This window comes from Coffea arabica, chromosome 7e (genome assembly GCF_036785885.1).
Source record: "Coffea arabica cultivar ET-39 chromosome 7e, Coffea Arabica ET-39 HiFi, whole genome shotgun sequence".
NCBI classification, from domain to species: domain Eukaryota; kingdom Viridiplantae; phylum Streptophyta; class Magnoliopsida; order Gentianales; family Rubiaceae; genus Coffea; species Coffea arabica.
In genome coordinates, this window is record NC_092323.1 from 37,258,722 (window position 1) to 37,268,643 (window position 9,922).

Here is a 9,922-nt window from a genome sequence, read left to right on the forward strand (position 1 = left end):
GATCCTAACAATCATCTAACTAACTTCATGGATTTATGTGGTACAATCAAAATAAATGGAGTAAGTGATGATGCAATTAAGTTAAGGTTATTTCCTTTTTCTCTTTGTGATAAAGCGAAAGTATGGATTAATTCTTATTCACCTAATACTTTCACTTCTTAGGGTGAGTTGACAAAAGCATTCTTAAATAAATATTTTTCTCTTGGAAAAATGGATAAATTTCGCATGGATATAACAGGTTTCACTCAACATGAAAATGAGTCGTTATATGATACTTGGGAGAGATTTAAAGATCTTCAAAGAAAATGTCCTCATCATGGTCTCCCCGATTGGTTGGTTGTTCAAACTTTCTATAATGGCCTCAACCATCCAACCAAAATCAACATACATGCTGCCACCGGTGGAGTTTTAATGGGAAAATCAATCGAGAATGCTCAAGTTTTGATAGAGGAAATGACCTCTAACAACTATCAATGGGCAAATGAAAGAGGTAACTCAAGAAGAGCGGCAAGTATGTATCAAATCGAGACTCTCAACTTTTTAAATGCTAAATTAGAAATATGTTTAACTCTATATGGATAATGTTGAGAAGTTGCTAAGTAAACAAGGGGGAAATGGTTCGAATTCTCATATAAGTGTTGCTTGTTGTTCAACATGTGATGGTAATCATAATAGTTCTAATTGTTTTCATATGGAATAAGTTCATAATGTTAACAACTATAATCGGCCACCTCAAAATAACCTTTTTCAAACACTTATAACCCCAGTTGGAAGAATCATCCAAATTTAGGGTGGAGAGTCCAATCAAATGCACAAAAACCTATCAACCCGATTTTCAAAAAGGCCACTTGAGTCACATTTTTCAACTTTGGAGATTAAATTTGAAAATCATGTTCATGAAACAAAAACAAGCATGAACAATATGATGACCATGATTAGGGATGTGCAAGGCCAATTAGGTACTATTGCTAATTCCACTAATTTGAGGCAACCGGACAAATTTTCAAGTAAAATTAAGGTGAATCCTAGAGAACATGTGAATGCAATCACTCTTAATAGTGGTAAACAATTAGAGGATAATCAACTTGGTAAAAATGGAAAAATGATGAAATTAGGGGTAAAAATGAACAAAAAGGTAAAAAGGATCATGTTCCAAATAAGTTTCATATACCTTCTTCTCATATTTCTCATAAAAATGCTACTAACGCCGTTCCTTTTCCCAATAGGTTGAAGCAAAGCAACAAGGAGAAGGAATTTGAGAAATTTGCTCAAATGTTTAAGCAAATTAGAATTAATATTCTTTTTGTTGATGCTATCTTACAAATTCCCTCTTATGCTCATTTTTTAAAGGATATTATGTCAAGAAAGAGAAAAACTAAAGATCATGAGACAATAGCATAAATGGAGAAATGTTTGGCATATGTTCAAAACAAACTTCCAACTAAGTTTAAAGATCTGGGGAGCTTCACTATACCTTGTACTATTGGACATTTGAATTTCACTAATGCTTTATGTGATTTAGGTGAAAGTGTATCATTGATACCACTCTCCATTGCAAGAAAGCTTGATTTGAGAGAAATGAAGGATACAAATGTTACTCTTCAATTGGCCGATAGATCCATAAAGCATCCGGTTGGTATAATTGAAAATGTCATCATTAAGGTGAAATCATTATTTATACCGGTTGACTTTATTGTACTTGATATGAAAGAAGACATGCATTTACCTATTATTTTAAGTAGACCATTCTTAGCCACCACCAAAACTCTAATTGATGTTCAAGAAGGTAAATTGACCTTTAGAGTTAATGGTGAAAAGTTAACATTTAATCTTAATGAAAGTAAGGATCTTGATATATGGCATGGAAAAGCTTTTAAGCCAAAAAAGGTTAATGTTATACAAGAGTTGTATAAAAAAGGTTATAATATTGAAACTCTTGATTCTCCTGCTTATAACATGCCTAATATGAAGAATAAAGAAAAAGAGATCCTTAATCCTAAAGTTCAAGTGGATAAAGGCAAAAAATCAATTAGACTTTGGGATTGTTTAAAATGTTACTCAAGAAATTCTCATACATATTATGATCATGCTAACTCTTCTTTGTTTGATGATGCCGATGATTTGAAGAAAGGGCAAGATTAAAATATGGTGAATTCAAAGAGAGGTTTTAACCCTTAGGAAAGAACTAGTTCCTTTTCCCCTCCAATATGAAGTTCAAGAAGAAACATGTTTGAGTCGAGCCAATGACTATAAACAAAAACGCTAATTGGGAGACAACCCAATGTTTTAAGTTATTTCTTTTGTCTTAGTTTGTTTTCATGCTTATTAGATGCATTAAGTTGTGTTTGTTATATTTCTTTTGTAGGTTTCAAAAGTTAAGGCAAAAGTCACTTTTTGAAGGTTGGTGAGGAACAAGAAATATGAAAAACTCAACCCCTCATTTTGCATTTTAAATATTTTTTATTCGTTTTGAAGGGTTAGATTGCATGTTTAGATTATTTGAAACTTGTTTGAGGCATTACATTTCATGAAAAAATGATCGGAATCATGTTTCTGCAGAAGTTGGAAATGAATGGAACAGTGTAAAAGTGCAGTTTTCTGCATTTTAATTGCAGAAACATAGAGGTCCGCGAGGCTACCTAGCGGATCCTGAAGGGTTCTTCTTTAAAAAAAAATTTTTGTTCTTCCTTTTTCCTTTCTTAAACTACACACTCCAAGTTTGTGGCTTTTGCATCATTTAAATGTTAATTATTTTGTTTGCCATTTTGCATTATAGATTTCTATCACTAATGATTATTATATGGAATTTTTGCACTCTTTGACTTTCATTTATGTTGGGAATGGTTGAAATTCAAGAAAGATGAAGTCATAAAAGATTGCAAGCAAGAGGCAATTTCACCATGGAGGGAGTATTTCTTTTACTCTTGTTTTTTCTTTTCACACATTGAGGATAATGTGCACTTTAAGTGTGGGGGAAGGTTTATTACATATTTTAAATTGTGGCGATTTGAGAGAAAAATGGTTCAAAATTTTTCAAAATTTTTCCAATTTTCAAAAAAGTTCCATGACCAGTCAAATATTCCTTTGAAGTACAATTGGTGTATCTTAAGAATCTCATTTCTTATTTTACTTGGAAATAGCTATTATATGACTATAATTTTTATTATAAAGGAAGTATATCTTGTAAAGTAGAAGTAATTATGTTTTGAATTTTGCATGCTTGATAAGTTTCCTATCTTGATTGAATTTCACATTTTGAATGATGAATATGGTCAATATTTGCACTACTTTTTCTATGATCATTTTATACGAGGGAAGTTCTTAAAAAAAAAGAGAAAAAAAGAGAAAAAGAGAGAAAAAGAAAAAGAAATAAATAAATGTTTACTCCAATGATTCTTGAAACTTAGTAATCGGGAGTTTTCATTTACAAATGTTGACTTTCGCGTAAAATGGCTATTGAATTATGAGTATGCAAAGCAACTCTAGTTAGTGATGAAATTGAGTTACCGGGGGTTTTCATCTACCAATGTCGATTTTCACATCCAAAAACATCTTCACTACTTGAGGAAACTATTTGTTATGTATTAAATAAATCCCTCTTTTAAATAATAAAGATGATCATGGAAGTTGTATACTTTGACTTGACCATATGAGTTGCTTAAAAGTGAAATTGAGTTGAGGGGAGGAAATGAGTTGAACAAGTCTTAATTCTTGATATAATTATCTCTCCTTTACTTGATATAATGAGTATTTGTAGTGAAATGAATGATTATATAATAGTGGTTTATCTTGTTATTGAGAAAATGAATTTGAAAGATACATGAGCACAAAGGGATATATTTGAACTATTGTGTTGGTTTGTAATTCTTAATTGCTTGAGGACAAACAATAGTTCAAGTATGGGGGAGTTTGATTAGTTTTTATTTTACCTATTTTTAGTTAGGTTTAAGGTTTAGTTTTGGTGTGTTTTAAGTTAAAATGGAAGATTTGAATTCCTTTATAAGCTACTTTTCATACAAATGGTGTTTTTTTAACCAAAATATGCAAGTGGGTTAATATGCAAATTTGTGTTGTATTGTAGGTTCTGTAACATATGAAGAGATTCAAAGCAAAAGAGTTTCACAGCTTTGACATATCGTAATATTTTGGCTATATCTTGAGTTACAAGTATAAGATTAAGGTGATTCTCCAAATTCGAGCCTTGATTTCTTGCTTGATTAGTGAGAGAAAACAAGAGAAAACCCTAGTCTACTTCAACAAACCTTGAATCAAGCTTCGGAGGAAGCTATTGGAGAAGTTTTGGAGGAAGAAACCCTTGAGTACTTCTTGCTTGGCTGTCCATCTAAGGTTTTGGAGGTAAAGAGATGAACTTTACTAGAAATCTTCCCTTATCTTTGAGTTTATTTGATATATGATATTATAGAAGCTAAAGGAAGGACTTGTATGGTGGATTTCATGATTTTCAGGTTATGTTGTGAATTTCCAGCTTTGTTTTGTGGGATTTAAGAGGTAAACTTGATAGCAACCGTATCTTTCTTCACTTGTCTTTGCATCTACTTGATGGATGATACTCTACAAGGTAAAAGGCATGACTTTTATGGAAGATTTCATGGTTTGTCAAGGTTATGTTGTAATTTCCAGCTTTGGTGCATAATCTAGTTAGTTTAGTTTTGAGTTTTGAATATGTGAAATTTTGATGGGTTTGTTTTCTAAGAAGATAGTTCATATATGTCATGACATGATATCTTGATTGATAGTGGTTTTACCAAGAAAATAAGGTTGAAATTTAGAAGTTTTGTTGGAAAATTTGGAGAAAACTTGTTGTAATTTATATGAGAGTGGGACGGCTAGAAAAGGGCCATTTTCCCGATTTGATTTCCAGAATTTTGTGGTGATTTTGGCAAGGATTTGCTCAAGATACTTTGTTAAACCTAAATCTTCACATGTATGTTGGATTTGAGTCAAAACAAAGAGGACAAGAGAAGAAAAATGAGTTTTTTCCAACATGTTTTTCTTGCTCGAAATTTCTAGTTTTGTGCCTTGAAAATCTTGTCCCGTTGCCTTCAAAATTCTTGGCTATAATCGACATGTTCTTGCTCCATATTATACTTGAAACATGGACCAATCATACATGTGGTTTTCCCTTGATTTGAACTTGATTTGAACAAGAAATCGTGGCCCTTTCGAAAGCTATATCAGGGTTAAACCTGCAATTTTCTGTATTTGTTAAGTGAAGCTTCGAACTCATATTTTTTCATTTATCTGGGCTTTAAATGGATAGACTCTTGATAGCTTATATGACCACAGGACTTGAGAAGATGAATCAGGGTTTGAAGTGGAAACATTGAGGTCAAGTGGTGAGTGCTCCTTGTGTTTGTGAATTGAATGCCTTGATTGTGTGGTTATTTACGTGTTTGACTGTTAAATGTATTTCAAAGATTACTTTACTATTCATAGATGAGTGTGTACTTTACCGCACTCGACCTAAGTGAATATGAATTTTCAACGATTACATGATTGAATGTTACTTGTGCATAAATGTAAGCCATTGGCTGAATTGGGCCCTTGCCTTTCGTCGCTAGCCTATTCGAGCCAAAAGCGGACTCGGTCGGGTAGGTTGGTAATTCTGGGCCATTGTTTTGGTATACTCGAGTATGATCATGAATTCAAGTGAAGTACTGGCCAGTGAATGAAATGTAATGAATAAATCACTGAATGACCGAATGAAAAGATCAATGCCGGGGGTTTTGTTGCCGGAGGTTTTGTTTTCAAAAGTGTTTTCAAATATCGGAAGTCATAAGGAAGAAATGGATGGAGATTGAATAACTAAATGAATGAATGGCTCCAAGTGAGCTCGTATCTTTTAAATGATTGAATAATTACTTCTTGAATGCCTTGAGATTGTTTACTACTATGCAAAGTGTGTGAAATTGTTAAATGCAATATTTTTGTGCTTTGACTGGTGTTTTGCTTGGGGAACCTCACTGGGCAATAGCTCACCCCACCTTAGATTTGTTTTCCTTGTAGGAGTGGACATCCGAAGCAGATAAGCTTGAACTAGCGCGTAATGATCCTCTTGCATATGTATTTTTTACAGACAGATTGTATATTGATATTTGGTGGTGTATCTTATGTTTCACTTTTGGTTTGTAATTAAGCTTGAATTATTAGTTGAATTGTAGAACTCCAGTGCTCATATGGAGGCTTGAATGGTTATTTTGAGAATTTGACGTAGTGAATGTAGTGAGTCCTGGCAAGAATTGGGCAGGCGGTCCGCGAAACCCTTGGGTATGCCCTAGGAGGAGGTGGAGTCGTCACAAGGTTGCCAGCTGAGTTGTTAATGATCAAATAACTCATATGGAACTCATTAGTTCATTTAGCATTTTGCTATTATTCTCAAACTTTTGTTATTGCTATGTGATACCCCGACTTTTAGGAGAATGTTTTGTTTAGTCTCAAAGAGAATATTACGGTTTCTTTATTTTATTTTTATTTTAAAACATTGTTTTGTTTTAAAGACTAGAAACCCTACTTGTACTCAAAACCCTAATTTTACTTGTGACTAACAGGTTTTCTTAAATCTCTCATATTTTAATCGAAACCCTAATGTTAATCGATGAAGTTGTAAACTCCCTCATATTTTTCTTAAAATTTCCTTTTATTTGGAATCCATTACCTTATAATAGCTATACTACTCATTTACATCCCCAATGGTTGGAATAAAGAATAGAATTAAGAGTTTTCCCTTTTCATTCATCGTTAGGGTAAACTAAGATTTTTACGCCCTTTCGTAGTGTGACTATTCGGTACGGAGTATGGATTAAATTTAGTAATTAAGAGTGAGTTTTAGATGATATTAAGTGTGTGATGAGAAGTGATAATAATAAGTTAGTGAATTATAAGTTAAAACCCTAGTATACGCGATTTAAGAAAAATTGGCTTGAGCCGACGGGTATCGTTCACTACCGATTGAACACACCACTTGGCCACCACTTTCCTACCATAAAACATCATTGATATTAGTGCAAAATATCAGTCCCTTACTCAGCTCTTGATGGCAGAAATTATTGACTAGAAAAACAAGGGAAAAAGAAAAAATTTGAAAGTTCATCTCATGGAGACAAGTGGCGATCATCCTAAGGTTGTTGACCAACCAATTTCTTCCATATTTATCACCAAAAATCACTTAAATTGCTCTTCATTTCAGCCATTCCAGCCGTGAGCTTTGAGGGAGAAAACAAGAGAAAGAAAACTCCATTTTCATGTTGTGCTTAGCTTGTTTGAGTGAGAAATCAAGAAATCTAAACCGATTAACTTCTAAATTGGGGCTTAGGAAGCTTGGGGAGCTAAAATTTTTCAAGGAGAGGTGAAGGATATCTCTTGCAAGCATTTTATTGAGGTAATATGGCTGCTCATCCTATTTCTTTCCCTTAATCTTGCTTAAATTATGTAGCAACTTGTATTCTTGGCTTGTGATACCTACTTAAGTGATTTTGATGATTGTGGTTGTGGATTAGTGAGTTAGGGTTTTGAATTGTTCACCTATATTTCTTGTTGTTTAGATGGTATATGGTGTATATAATCTTGTATAGGAAGTTGTAGTAGTGGTTCAAGCTAGAAATGTGAAGTTTACACTTTGAATTCACTAAATTCCAGGTTTGAGTTTTTAGATTGCCCTGTTCTGACTGGTTCCATTCAGTCATGATGGAGGCCGAATTAGGCTTAGCTCAAAACATGAAAGTTGTAGGAAATAGTGTTATATAGTTGTCTATAAAATTTCAGCTTAATCAGAGCACTGTAGCATGTTAAATGATAGAAATATCCCTGACTGTCAAATGCCCTGTTTTGTGGACAGTTTTTTGTCTTCTTTGAGATTGCATTATTGGACCTTGAAAATGCATGAACTAGTTGTTTATGTATTCATGAGACTTGTATTTCTCTGTCTTAGCTTCGAAACAATATAAATTTCACCCCAATCTGATAAGTGTAGCGTCAGTTGTGACCGAAACGCTTAGGGACGTCAAATCTGTTGTCTAGTTTTGTCTTCAAAACTGATTTCCGATTGCCTTATTTGACTTGTGTTGTAATGGGATGATGTTGGAGCCTAATTGAAGGGCTATATTGGTAACATTACTTGTGTATGTTTTGGGGCTGATTTGAGGAAAATAATGAGGTCATAAATGGCTAAAAAATAGGTAAACACAAGGGGCATGCCGCCCAAATTTTCACTAAAGGTATAAATCAGCCTTTGGAGTTTTGGTTCTGTAATCTACAAATGTGACCTAGATCCACTAAAAACTGGGTTGAGTTATCTTCATGAAAGTTGTAACCCTTTGTTTTAGCTTCGAGACGCTACCTAGTACACCTTGATCCGATAACCACAGCTCTAGTTATGGTCAAAACCGTGTAACCCATTTTTATACCGTTTTCATTTCCGCGCACGCGCGCATGCACTTCTTTGCCGTTTTCACCGCTTTTATTGCTTTAGTCCTTATTTCCAATTGTGATGGTCGATTAACTGATAGTTGAGTATAATCTTCTGTCACAGGCAGTGACGAACCGGACGGAGTCGGTAGACTCATATAAAGTGTCTTGATTTGCGTGCTAACTATTTTGAGTGAGTAATTGGGTTAGCTTATGTGATAAATTGTCAAAGTACCTTGAATATGTTAAATGGGTACTTAGGCGAGGGTGTACTTTATCTCACTCGACCTAAGCCCATCCTTTGTTCTTGATTTAATATATGAGAATACATGCCTTGTGTTGAGTATCACCCTTTTACTGTGTGCTGTTGGGGTGATTACATGACTTGAGTTGAACCCCTTATGTTGTGTGCTGTTGGGGTGAGTACTTTTTTATGTACTTTGTTAAGAGATATCATCTATTGAGAGATTGGATATCTCAGGGCTTGGTTCCAGCCCGATTCCAAGGGTAGACGGATTATTCGAGCCAACCGGGACTTGGTCGAAGTTAGTTCCATGCTAACCTTGGGATTTCGTTCTTTGTTAAAGTTTTGATTAAAGCTAAGTGATTTTGTTTCGCTCGAGCTGCTGTGTGCTGTTGACTGGCCAGCGGGGGTTGATAACGTGAACGGGAAAAGTAAGTGGAGTCTACGGACCATGCGTATTTTGGTTGACGGAGTGTCAACAGGCGTTCAAACTCAGGAAAATGAACTGGTTTTGAAGCCACCCATATCCTACCATTGTGATGTTACATTTCTGTCTATTGATATAAAATATCTTGGTTTACATGTTTATTTGGATGTGATTTTACCTTTTTACCCCTGATTATTCACTAAGCATATAGCTTACCCCATTCCATTTGTTTTCCTTAGCAGGGGCCAATGCAGGGATCTCTCGGGAAAGTGTATAGACTTTTGGTTTAAAAAATAACTGATGTTGCCCTAGTACTTGTTATAAGTGAACTAGTAAGATGTATATATTTGTTGCGGTGGTTATAGTTAGTAACTTTTCTAGGATTTACTTTCTGGTACTAGTGGTATGTATGGCTTGATGTAATAGTTTATATAACTTTTGAAGATGTAATAGTGTATATAGAACTTTCTTTTAGCGTGAAATTTATTTTATCGTTTTTGGAATCGAGTCCTGGTGCGAGTTAGGCAGGCGATCCGCTAAACCCTTTGGTACGCCTCTGGGTATGGTGGGGTCGTCACAGCCTAGACACCCGAGATACTTATGTTTACATGATTTTGTGCACATTGTTGTTCATGTATAAAGTAAAGATCATGTAATCCATTAAGTTGGATCCTGAAAACTTATATGAAGTTATTCATAAAATGGTTTTAAAGCACTTGATTAGAAAGTATAATACATTGTAATACATGGAAGGAAGTGTTTGCCATGAGAGAAAAACTGCCATGATTCATGTATTATTATTTTCTGATTAAGCAACTGTTACATAA

The 9,922-nt window shown here is 34.3% G+C and overlaps 1 non-coding gene across 1 annotated transcript; it reads right to left on the reverse strand.

Annotated features, from left to right (window-relative positions):
- Positions 1-216: 216 nt before the first annotated feature.
- LOC113702579 (small nucleolar RNA R71) lies at positions 217-323 on the reverse strand. Its single transcript, XR_003451216.1, has one exon. It is a non-coding gene; the product is annotated as a small nucleolar RNA R71 (small nucleolar RNA).
- Positions 324-9,922: the final 9,599 nt, after the last annotated feature.